Raw genomic sequence first — 13,098 nt, forward strand, 5'->3', positions numbered from 1 at the left:
TTTTTTAAGAACCTTCTCCTGTTTTTGAGACGTTTGTTACATACTTTGTATAGATTGCCTGCTGAGTTGTTTGAGCAATGAGAGGCTGCCTGGATAAACTGTGAGACTCTGCTGTGTTGGCATGAAACTTGTTAAGTAGCAAATTTAGTACCCGTGCATATATGGCTTGCTTTAATACTGTTTCTTAAATAAGCCTTAAAATACTGTGACAAAGTCAATGTTCTAACTAGAATCCAGATACTGGTTTCTTAACCATTCTTCGGTTTGCTACTGTAGAGTACCTCTTCGTCAAAATCACTGAATTTATTTGTGCTTTTGTAATTCAATCAAAAAAACCCCATGTATAACTGAGACTATGTGCTTAGAACTCCATCAGCTGCAGACTTCAAAGTGTTTCACAAAGTAGCTGCGTCTATATTGGGTCTAATGTATAACTTGGGAATGAATTTTGTGATCAGTGCCCCTGGAAGTAGACTTAACGGCTTATCTATCTCAGCTACAACTTCCAGTTCTGTTATATACTTCTTAAGGGTGCTTTTTGGCTCCTTGGTGAAATATCTTCTTTTTCAGTGTGTAAAATGAACCTCCTCAAAATAACACACTAGCCTGAAAATAGTTGTCTCTCTTATTTTTACCAGAGTAGCACATGCATAAGCACAACTGAGGTTGGCAGGATTAGACAATGTGTAAACACTCAGTGATAAGCAGCTCCTGTTTAGTAATTTTTGCAGTCTGAGTAGACAAGATAAATCTCTGGAAGAAGGAAACAGGTGTGATAATACCATGCTATCTGTTTCTTCTCAGTCTCTTGTTTCAGAGTTCCAGTATTGATCATTTAATACCCTGTTTTGCTAACTGTTGTCATTACCCTGTTTTTGTCCTTTACCCTTGATTGACCTCTGCGTGTGCACTGGGCCTCTGAGAAGGATGATGATGTCAATGAAAATGCAACCATTCGGAAAGAGGCAGCATGAACACTTACACTAAAAGATTTACAGTGGGTGTTCAGTCTCACCGATGAAGCAGCTGAAATCTTTCAGAATGATTGGACAGGGTCACTGGAGATTCAGTCTCATGGTAAGGGAGATCTGCTGATAAAAAATCTCAGGACAATTAGCAGTCAACTTTTTTCTTTTTTCTTTTTTTAATTAAGCATTCTGTATCTCCAGCTATTGCAAAGTCATCTTCTGAAAAGCCAGCATCTCATCCTCCTCATCTGTCATCTTTGGATGTTGAATTGGCAACTGATGAACTTGCTGCTGCTTCTCTGTCTGCCATGTCATGTGTACTGTCCCTGTGTGTTCCAATTGTGCGTGTTTTTTGAGTTCCTGTATGTCTCCTCTATATTGCATTTGCTCTTTGGGGAAAAATTGTTTCACTGTCTATTGAATTGCTATCTCACATTTCAGGAACATGTTCTTGACAGACAGCAAGGCATACCCGTGTAAAGAAAAGAATGGATTTGCTTAGGGTCCCACATCAAATCAATGGCAGAACTGATAGTACAATGGAGAAGCTACTGTCATAAGCAGTGTTATTTCTGTGCTACTACCCAGCCCTATAATAAATTAATGTAAACAATAAAATAATGTCCTTTTATATATCGACCAAAGCTATAGTTCTGGTAACAAGTATACCATTAAGACCTGGGCTTGATTAACGAGTCTAGGGGCTGGTTGCAAAGATCTGCTGTGAAGTCTGTATAGTGAGGCTGTAATTGCACTGTTATTCATGATCCTTGTATGTATTCTGGTGAAACCAATAATTTTGAGGAATGCAGTGGAATAATCAAGTATATGAGCTTGCAAACAGGCAGTATGTTTCTGCCTGTGATACAGTTACTTTAAGACTGAGGTCAGAGCCCAAAGTACGCAAGAATCTAAACAAATACCAGAAAAGTTTGTACTAGATACAGTGACTATCTGAAATGCCAGTGTTTGCATAGACTTCATTTGTGCATGTTTGTTAAGGCTCTTTTCTTTCAAGAGCTGCTTTTTATTATAGAGAAGTTATAAGATGTATAGAAGTTTGTGAGTTTTTTGGCAGGGCATTTAAATAAAACTTTACACTTGCTGGTAGGGGCGGGACATATGGCTTATTAGGGAACCATTTGATGTCTGTATGCTCCAGCCTTTCTGTGATCAGCACGCAGACAGCCATTTTGGGTAACTTCTTCCCCCACTCATATATATATGCAGTCCTTCATGTTGACTGCATGTTTATGAGTTCATGTTATGTGACCTTAGTGTATGTGTGCTTGACTTCTCAGGTTGTGAAATCATTGTCCTTGGAGTTATTCAAAAGCTGTCTGGATGTAGTCCTGGGCAGCTGGCTCTAGGTGGCCCTGCTTGAACAGGGAGTTTGGACCAGGTGACCTCCAGAGGTCTCTTCCAATCTCAGCCATTCTGTGATTACTGAGATTACTCAGCAGTGAGTATCCAGGTGCTCTGTACAGCCTGTTTGTGTGTCCAGGTAATCACAGTTGCATCTAAATGATGTGGAAAGGTTGCCAGGAAGCTGTCTTTAAGTTGATTACCCTGCAGCTGTAAGTTACTGGAAGGTTTTGGCGGTGCTAGTGAATACTGATTTATATTTGGGAAGAGGAAGAAAGAATATTCACTACAGAGACCATTGCTAGGTTGGGTTTGTCCCTCAGTGACAGGTTCTTTTCCTAAAAATTACAGAGAAAGTAGGAGCAGCTGCTGCTTATTTACATTCATTTGTGCCTCTGTACTGTTTGCCGACTAAACCAGTGTTTACTACAGCAAGGCTGTATGTCCTATTTTAGGTGCAATATCAACATGCGGTACTCAGTGCGAATATTGAAAGGGCTGTGGAATGTTGCACCTAATCCATAATACTTGGCAGGACTCCTCAGGGGAGGTTTACAATACAAGTTTTCTGAGTTTTGTATAATGAGATGTATAATGAGTCTTTCATTTTGTGTTTGAAACTACCTAGGTGGGTTTCTGTATAGCAGAAATCTTATTAAGCAGTGGGAATTGGAAACTGATTCAGCCTTCAATTCTGCAGGTACAGCCTTCAGATCAGTAATGAACATATTTTTATTGCTGCCACCCCTATTATATTTATTATCCAGATGAAGAGGTTATTTTCTGGAGTTCTCAATATAGCAGCTTTTATATTTCCTTTTTTAAAAGTTACCTATTTAACCTAGCTAAAATGCTACGAAAATTTCATTGCAGATGAATCTTCTTTCATGTTCTTGTATGTGTTTATTGACAGGCTGAGAGAGTTGGGGTTGTTCAGCCTGGAGAAGAGAAGGCTCCAAGAAGACCTTATAGCGGCCTACCAGTACCTAAAGGAGGCCTACAGGAAAGATGGGGAGGGACTCTTTATCAGGGAGTGTAATGATAGGACATGGGGTAAAGGCCTCAAACTGAAAGAGGGTAGATTTAGTTTGGATATCAGGAAGAAATTCTTTACTGTAAGGGTGGTGAGGCACTGGAACAGGTTGCCCAGAGAAGTTGTGGATGCCCCATCCCTGGAGGTGTTCAAGGCCAGGCTGGGTGGGGCTTTGAGCAGCCTGGTCTAGTGGGAGGTGTCCCTGCCCATGTCAGGGGAGGTGGAACAAGATGATCTTTAAGGTCCCTTCCAACCCAAACCATTCTGTGATTCTGTTATCCATTGACCATTAAGCAGATGGTTTTGTGGCATTCACATTTGTAAGCAGTGAAACCTATTGTACTGTCTGTAGGAAATTATAAGAGATTCCAGGCAGTTTCTTACTTTGATGTAAAATGAATCTATTTTTATAAATGCTTGGTATCAAATATTTTAATTTTTGAGCTGTTTGAATTAGCTTTGTAGAACCGAGACTTAACCTTCTTTACTGTTAGACCTAAATAGTAATGGTAAAAATAACCCAGTTCTGCTGTGAGTGTTATCTGTTTGTCTATTTCCTAAAACAGAAGCATGTTTTTACCCTCAGGTTAACGTTGAGGTTGGAAGGGACCTCTAGAGATTGTCTAGTTAGGCCAAGCACCTGCTCAGAGCAGGGTCACCTAGACCAGCTCCAAGGATGGAAATGCCACAACCTTTCTGGGTAAGTTCCAGAGTTTGACCACCATCACAGTAGAACAAAACAAACAACAGGAGGTAAAAAAACCAAACAAACCCACCCAAAACTTTTTTTAAGTTTCTTGTGTTTCAGTTTGTGCCCATTGCCTGTTGTCCATTCACTGGGCACCACTGAGGAGAGTCAGACTCACTCTTCTTTTCTGTTTTGTATCAGGTATTTATACACATTGATAAGATCCTCCCCCACCCTCCCAGTCCTCCCCTTCTTGAGGCTACAAAATCCTGGCTCACATGGCCTTAAATCATCTTCATGGCCTGGCTCCAGTATGTCCATGTCTGTCTGGGGAACCCAGACTTGGACCCAGCACTCCAGATGATTCTCACCAGTGCTGAGTAGAGGGGAAGGGTCACGCCCCTCAACATGCTGGTGGTGGTCTTCCTAATGCAGCTCAGGACATTGTTGGCTGCCTTTGTGGCTGAGGCACATTCCTGGCTCGTGTTCATCCAGGACCCCTGGGTCCTTTTCTGCAAAGCTGCTTTCCAGACAGTGCCTCCAGCCCATAGTGATGTATGGAGTTATTCCTTCCCAGGTGAAGACTTTGCATTTTCCCTTGTAGGGCTTCATGAGATTCCTCTCTGCCCATTTCTCCAGTCTGTCAAGGTTCTGCTGAATGTTAGCACACCGTCTGGTGTATAAGGCACTCCTCCAAATCTTATAATCTGCAAACTTGCTGAGGGTGCACCTGTTCAATGTCCAGGTCATTAATGAAGATGTTAAACAATATTGGCCTCAGTATTGACCTCTAGACTACAACGCAAATGACTGGCCTCCATGTTCCATTGTTGCAAGGCTGCTTCTCTTCACTTAAATTTCATTTCTCTCCCCCATGCCAAATCTGTTTTAGAGCTCTCCAGTGTGTGTTTTGCTGTTACTTCCTTTTTTTTAAGACACCATCCTCTGAGGTGAAAGTATATGCACTTAATTTAATTTCTGATTACAGCATGGTTTGTTTTGTAGCGTTTATAAAACTTGTATGTAGATATCTTGGGTAGGGTATGACTATGTAAAAGTAGTAAATCTTGGGTCTGTGTTTTCTGGTTTTTTGATGGTATGTTTTACCTGAACAGAAAACATAGGAATGATGTAAAATAACTGAATATAGGTCATCATTTGACTTAAAAGGTGTTCTGTATCAGAAATACAGTTCTAAATTGTCCCATGTTTTTCTTACTTCAGTAAAGTGACATATGTTGTGCATAAAGTAATTCAACTTGCCATGGTAATTCAGGTCATTCTTTATTATGTTTTTTTTATGTACAGTTCTTAAGGAATTTATGCATTCATGTGTACGTTTGTAAACTGGCAGTTGCCTCGCAGAGATTAATTTAGTATCTTTACAGTCTAGATTCCTGTTTTGAGTCTGATGCATTAAAAGAAAAAGAAAAAACAAAAACAAACCCAAAAAACCCAAAACAAAACAACCCCAAATCCACCACCAAACCTTAGGATGGATAGGAAAAAAGGAATGAAGTTCTGCTAAGCATTTACAGATTGTGCCAGCATGTCAGGTTTTGGTGAGCTTGTGTTCTTATGCCAGCAGTTGGAAACCTAATCAAGGAAATAAATAGTCATTTTTAACCACTGCTATATTAAAGATGAAAGACTTAAGAACAGAAACCAGTTGTTTCAGGCGATGTGTAGATAATGGTGGATAGTCCTCACTCCAAAAAAATTATGTTCTGTATAAATGGAACGTTAAAAGGTGTAGAAAGAGTGATATGTTATGAAAACAGATGGCATGGCAATATTGTTAGTCATTATTTTGAAGTGGAATTTTGTAGGAGGAATTGCCTGAATGGAAAAACAGGAGGAGGAGAGGATGTGTTGAAAGGAAGGCTGGGAACGGAAAGGAATATGTGGAGCATGTGAGGTGAGCTGGGGGGAGGCGGGTTAGAGGAAGGAGAGGGCTGAGAGCCAGGACTGTGGAAAATATTGACGTTGGAGTTGCAACAACAGGGACCAGTTATCTGAGGCAGCTCCCTTTTGGTTTCACTTGCCTTGGCTCATGGGGCTGATTCATCCCCTGGAATTTCTTATCTGCAGACTTGTGGCTGGAAGTAGATGAGGTGTTACTTGAGGTTTATTGCTCTGTGTAGTGGGAGAAGAGAGAAAGAAAACAAAGTCTGTCCCCCCTGACTGAGAACTGTCCAAGAGGTGTAGAACATAGCAGAGAACTACAATATTCTCAGGAGCACTGTGCAGTTTGTGAGCATGTTTTGTGTTGTCTGCTTTCATGACAATTTTTATTATTATTTTTAAGTTAAGGGATGTGAAAATGTAAATTAAAAAAAAAATCTAAATATCTGGTGTTCATCTTCCCAGTATATCAGTATAAATTAACTAAAACCAGCCAGACTTCCAGCCTGACTCTGCAGTGTGATGCATGCACAAGAAAATACATCTTTTACTGGCAGAGAAAGATAGGTGGGCCTGCATAATGTAGGTGCATATGTGGCAGATTTAAAATACAGAACAAAAAACAAAGAGTGAGAAACAGGTCACTTGTTCAACTGTTCATATCTTCTTTAGTGTAAATGGGCTTTCTGTAGCCTGTTCGTATGTCGTGCTCTTCAGTTGCTTCCATAAAAATCTTGTTCTGTGTAAGCTTGATTTGCTGAAAGAAAACCCTAGCACATCTTATTCTTTGCAAGTTAGTCTTTGGTTTTTCAGAATGTCATTCTCTTATGGAAACCACTATCAGTAAAGTGTTTTAATTTTATTAATGAAATAGCTTCTGTAGCCATCTGACTCACAGTAAACCATTTAATTTCACTGAATGTTTCAATTCTATAATTTTTAAAGGATGAGTGATTGCATTTTTTACTTGTAGAACCCTCATGACCAGGGACTTGTTATTTTGATAGCGGAACATTGATGGTGAGAGGCTGAAGCTTATGCATTTGACAATAAAGTTGTGGAGATAAAATGGTGATGGAAAAATAACAATAGATCAGAGTGGAATTGGCCAGAGAACCTTAGTAAGAGGTTGGTTTAGGAGAAAATCTGGTGACTAAGATTGCAGTGTAATGCTTTTATTATCTGAAGATATATAATTTGATATACAGGGGTCGGGAGAAGCACAAGTAATGTTTAAAACTGAGTAGTACAAAACTTTGGCTGTTTTTACAGCTGCTCTGCAGCAGCCATCAGTTGAAACTTAAAGTTTGATCATACAGTTGAATCTCTGCATATGCCTCCAAGATAGATTGATGAGTTTTCAAATCCAGTAGCTTCCATTTTTTTTCTTCTGTATTTAGTTATTGATTTTAAATGTTTTATGGTGTGCAGTATGGAACAGGAGATTCTTAGTCCAAGAGTTTGATGCAGTAACCATCACTTTGCATAAACGTTGCTTTCTGAAGCCATCTGATTTTATTTGGTTTGTGTTTGGACATATGCACAGTGTGGTTATTTGTTAATGCATTTTACACTAGGAAGTCACTTAGAATTGTGGGGAAGGAGGAAGAGAAGGGGAAAGCCTGATGCAATATATTTGCTGAGCTGAGGAGGCTTTCAGGGGGAGTTTTGTTTTGTTTGGTCTTTTTAGTGGAGGTAGACTCAGTCTGCTGTCCTCAAATAATTGGGTTCTTTGTTAGCACAGTGTAATTGAGGTTTCAACTGTTGTAGAGCTGAAAATAACTTATTTTTTCAGAGTATTTTGTGAGCTGCTTATTGATGCTGTAATGGGTAACTAAAGAAGGGTAGATAATTTTCTACCAGGTGTGTGTTCTGAAATATTGCACATACTGAAGCTCTGCAGAATTCTGCTGTTTTCAGTTCATCAAAACAGTAAAGCAGGATACTGATAGTGCTAGAGATAGTATATTCATGTGAGGATTACAGGAAGAGACATACATGAAGAGAAAAAGAGTAAAAAATAAAACTTGGGGAATTAGAAGTCTGTTCCATCTGCATTCATGAAGTAGCACCAACTCTTTTCCTTCCAAACGTTATTAAAATGATTTCTTAATTTCTTCAAATATGTAGTGATCTGTTACAGATACCAGCTGTTCCTTTGTGTAACTAGGTGTGATGGAGTTAGATATACTCTGCTATTCTGAATGTAAGCCTGGCTCTTCAATATCTGTAAATTGCATACCCAGAACCATAGTCTTTTTGCCAGAATAGAACCTAGTATAGCTGTTACAAATCTCGTGACAAAGTTTTCAACAAAATTTCGGAAGTTTAAAATTTAATGTAACTGATTTTTCACCTTTTTTTTTTGCAATTAAGTCATAATTGGAAAATTCAGCAACTGTTGTATTGATGTCCTTTATTTTCTTATAGTTCTTAGGACAGGAGAGGAGGAATATGTGATGGGGAGAACTAAATCTTTGGCTCTGTCAATACCAGAGTGATTAGGTATGAGTGCAGTCTCTTGTGGTTATACTTTGAAGTGTATGTTTCATTTGTTGATGTGGATTTGTAAGGGAAAATTAAAATGCTTAGGAAAATATTGTTAAAAAATCAGTTTAAAGAGGAAACTTGTAATTAAGAGTCATTCCTTTGGTATAGATGACACTAGTAAACATGGGGTTGTTTTTTTTTTTGGGGGGGGGGGGGTGATTTTCTAAATATTCTTAAAAATCAGTTATTGTCACTGGTACCAGCCAAAATTTCTTAGCGTCGCTTTATTACTTCTTGTGTAGATTTTTCTATGAAACTTACAATGATGGATGTCACGATCTGGTTGTCATAGTAGTAGTGAACTAGACCTTAAGTGTAACTTCACAAATTCTTTCCAGTGTTCCAAGTACGGAATAAACCATGAAATCCTAGTTGTGATTACTGTTGGAATACTAGTCAATTATTTTTAAAAGTACGATTTTTCTTTCCTCCTTGTAGTGCTTGTATTCTCTCCGTTTTAGAAGAAATGTCTACTACATGGAACTACATGTAGTTCCATATAATGTCTTAAAAAATCACTTTATGAAAGAAAACAAGATTACATATTCCAAAGTGCAGTAGCTGTTTTACAGCATCTAATTACAATGATTGTTTTTTCCAAAGCACTGTGTTTTAAGCAGTCTTGAACTTGAATATTTAATGTATTGTGATCATTAATACATAATATAAAGGAAGTATATTCTCTGATATTGTTTGCAAGCTAGGATCAGAATTGAAAAGAAAGAATATGAGGTTTTTTGTATGTAAGGAAGCAGTCCTTTTTCTAACCTGTTGGGTTTTTTTTCTATTTTTACTTAGTTTTCAGTTGACCAACAGAATTCATCACCGTGATACATTACATATTTTACAAGGAGAAAAGTGCTTTTTCGTCAACCGATGTTCTAGTAGCTGCCAGCATTTAGAACAAGGAAATCTCAAAGTTGATATTGGAGGCTAGCCATGTAAAAGGATGTGGCGCCAACTGCATGAAGTGGTGGTTTTCTGGCAGATAGCTTTTGTGTACACTCATCCCTAACTCAGAACTAAATCTGATCTGAGATAGTTTCTGCTTTTGTGAGTTAGTTGAAGTTTAGCTCTGGATTCATGAAGCACAGGTTGCATGTCTAGCAAAAATTGTTGCTGTTTGACAGTTTTTGCAGTTGCACAGTGAGGTCAAGAGCTCTCCTTCAGGAACTTCAGTCACATTTTAACATAAGCTCTGTTGCAACTGGACATCATTGTCTTTCATTGCCAAGCTGTATGTTGAAGTATTTAGCTTTAAAAATCATCTCTCATGAGGCTTAGTGGTATTTCTATGTAGGCCCAATCATAGACAAAAGGCTTTACTCCAAAGAGGGTTTGTAATGGTTGGAATTGTTGTTTTGTATTAGAATTTGCTCAAGCAGTCAAAAAAATCTATTTAAAAAAAATAAATAAAATCAGACATTTTCTCCTGTTAGTAAAGAATGTGATGAAAATGGAGTGATCTTTACCAAAATTGGAAATAAACTGATAAGAAAGGGAATGGTGAATGCAATTAAAACTCATAATTTCCATTAAGTGAAAGATGAAAAAAGTAAGAAATGCAGTAGAAGATTATGATTATAATTAATATTTATTTAGAAATGGGTTGTAGTCTTTCCAGCGGGGAGACGAATATTTGTTCTGTAATTGTCTGTTAACAGAGATCTTGATCCCTAACTATTGAACAGTAGCAGCCACAATAACAGGATTAATGTGTCAAAAATGTCACGTTTAAAGATTTTTCGTTAACTTGCCATTGTTGTAGGAAATCATGTATTAGATTTTTTTTTAAGACAGTTTCTTAATATTTGAACTATTATTAAGAACTGTCCCTTGAAATTTTCAGTTGGGTGCAAGGAAGTTTGTCAGTAGATGATCTGGCTAATGTGGTTCCATAGCATCAAGACTTGATCTTCCAAAGTATATAATATTCACAATTCCTATAAAATCAATGTATTTCTGGCTACCTCTAGGAATTCCACCCTTACAGACAGTTTTTTATAGAAATGTGCTGCAACTGTTTTTATCTAGAAACAATAATTGTAGTCCTGTGTTTTTTCTAATGCGTAATTATCAAGGGTGTTAGTTATGTGTAGGAGAGAATAAGCAGAACCCACAGTTTCATTTATTTGCGTATGGGGTTAAGTTTTTAGTTCTTTATGACTGTAATTTTTAAATGATTGCTATTTTTCATGCAGTCATAACTTAAGGTTTTTGTCTCCCCCACAACGTCCCAGTTCATGTCCAAACCAGAATTTTATACATCAAGACCTGAAAACCTGATAATAGTAAGATAAATCAAAAGATTTGCCATATTGAATCACTGTCCTTTTAAGCGATATCTCTGTTGTTTGGTCATTACTCTGTACTTTTACTAATTAGAGTTACTTTAAATTGGATTAAATTCTTGTAAGAGAATAATTCATTCAAGTTGGCCTTGCAAGGTTATGTTTAGATTGAAAGCTGAGAATCATGTGCAGAACCTTTGCAGAGACATTTGACTTTTCTTTCTTTTAATTCTATTCCTGAAAAGATTTTTTTTTTTTTTTGAGTGTTTATCGCATGACTGCATTTCTGTCTGAATGCCATGTATGCAGTTAGTGAATGATTTTGTGCTTTAAAATACTTAAGTAATTCTTAATTTGGTATTATAGGTGTAGCATCAAGACTGAGGGATTGAATGAGTTGTACAGGGTCATGAGGGGTTTAAAGTGGGATTCATCTTCCTTTTGTTGCCTTTAGATGTCTTAATCACAAGACCATCATTTAAGATAATGATATGCATCAGTGCATCTAAGAATTCCTCACAAAATATGTGCCTTTATGCCATAATATTCTGTGTGGATTTGTACAGCTAAACTAATAAGCAATAGACTGGAAACAGACATTGTACAATATTTATTTGAAAAATCATAAAACAAAAGGTGTTGTTAAAAGGTTATATTTTGAGGGGAACTAAAGATGGCTGTGTTCATCAATTTCATCTTGTTTCATTAAAGTTTATGCTTTTTTCATCACATTAAGAAAGATTTTGAGTATTCTGTACTGATAAATGATTTCGAAGACTCACAGCATAGCATTTTGTTTTCTGAAGATTAAAGTTTTGGCTGTGCTGTGTCTTCTAATGTTTTTGAACCATATTCAAATACAAGCCTGCATGTGTGCTAGTGCACTTCCACTTTCTGAAAGAATCCTTTGAAGGATAGTCCCTGACATAGTTTGGTTCATACAGTTCCTTTCTTTAAAAAAAAAAAAAAAATCCTGGACAGGAAAACTTGGCAGACAGTCAGTCCTATTGGAAAATAATAAACACGCCTCTGCCAGAAAGTGTTTGAATTTGTTACAGTCATCTGGTCTGGACTAGTAGCTGCTTAGAGATCTATGAATAGCAACAGTGGAGGCAGAGGAGCAATTTTTCTACAGGCGTAGGGTTGAAATGATTCTTATTTGGAAGTCTGCCTTTGTCATCAAAGAGTTAGAAATATAGGGGTTTTTCTCTTAATTTTTTTTAATAAATTAATAATATGTTGCAATAAACAAAATTTAAAATTTGCTGGGGCAGTCATTTTAGAACAGGACAGTGCAAAACACCCTGGTGAAACTGATGAATGATTTTCTGACCAAAGCCAAGACACAAAATAAATAGCCTTACCTATGTTTTTAGATCTCAAGGTCATTTGGTGGTTTTGATGGCAATTCTTTTCTGCTTTTCCTAGAAATAAAGGAATTCTGTGTCTCTTAAAGGGCTAGAGCCCTAGAGGTTCAATAGTCAGCTTCTCTTTAGAGTTGCACAAGACTTACTATTACTTTTTCTCAATATGAGGTTTTCAGGTTGTTTCCCAGTCCACAGCCATCACTATTAATACTATGATGTTGTGGTCATCTGTGTGAGAATTTCCTCTAGTGTGTGTTTTGTTCCCGATGCACTTTGTATTTATTTTACTGTTGATATGTTCAAATTAATTGACTAGGATTTGAAATAATCAATTGAGTGTTGGTCTTAACTGTGCAAAATACTTTTTAAGCACAGATTTTTATTCCTAGTTGTGGTCGGTTTCCTCCACTTGTCCAAGTGTTTGAATGTCCACTGGAAGAGTAAGCTTTGTAGAGGAGTCTGATGGTTAGGGTGTTGGTGTTCAGATTTTGTTTTTTCCTTCAATTTCCTATGAGGCTTTGGAAAATGCTTCTAATATCTATAAAAATATAAAGTAAAGGGAAGAAGAGTCCTGATTTATAAATTGACACGGTGCTGCACTGGTAATCTGATCTAAATAATCTGAATTTACATTATCATATTTTCACCTTTTGATCTAATTGTGAATAAAATATATATCCTTTTCTTCATCATCCTAAACTTTGCTATCAATACTTCTGGGTTCTTTTTTTTCCTGGATGCCTGAACAAGTTCAAGTGTGTCAGTTGTTTCTTAAAGTCATTGTTAATAATCTCATCATTATTGTTCAAAGGATTGGATTAAACCTTTTGCTTAAAAGGGCCAGGAACTGGGACAGCAAAACACATTTAATTGTCCAGAAAAAAAGTGATACCATTAGTACCAAAAATATTTGCAAAAATATTCGCAAATA

General features: G+C 37.2%; 1 protein-coding gene across 1 annotated transcript in view; it reads left to right on the forward strand.

Annotated features, from left to right (window-relative positions):
- The window catches only part of REV3L (REV3 like, DNA directed polymerase zeta catalytic subunit), a 123,468-nt gene that overhangs the window by 5,676 nt on the left and 104,694 nt on the right, over positions 1 to 13,098 (forward strand). The gene's annotated exons all lie outside the window — the stretch shown is intronic.

The sequence above is a fragment of the Rissa tridactyla genome, chromosome 3 (genome assembly GCF_028500815.1).
Source record: "Rissa tridactyla isolate bRisTri1 chromosome 3, bRisTri1.patW.cur.20221130, whole genome shotgun sequence".
In the NCBI taxonomy this organism is placed as follows: domain Eukaryota; kingdom Metazoa; phylum Chordata; class Aves; order Charadriiformes; family Laridae; genus Rissa; species Rissa tridactyla.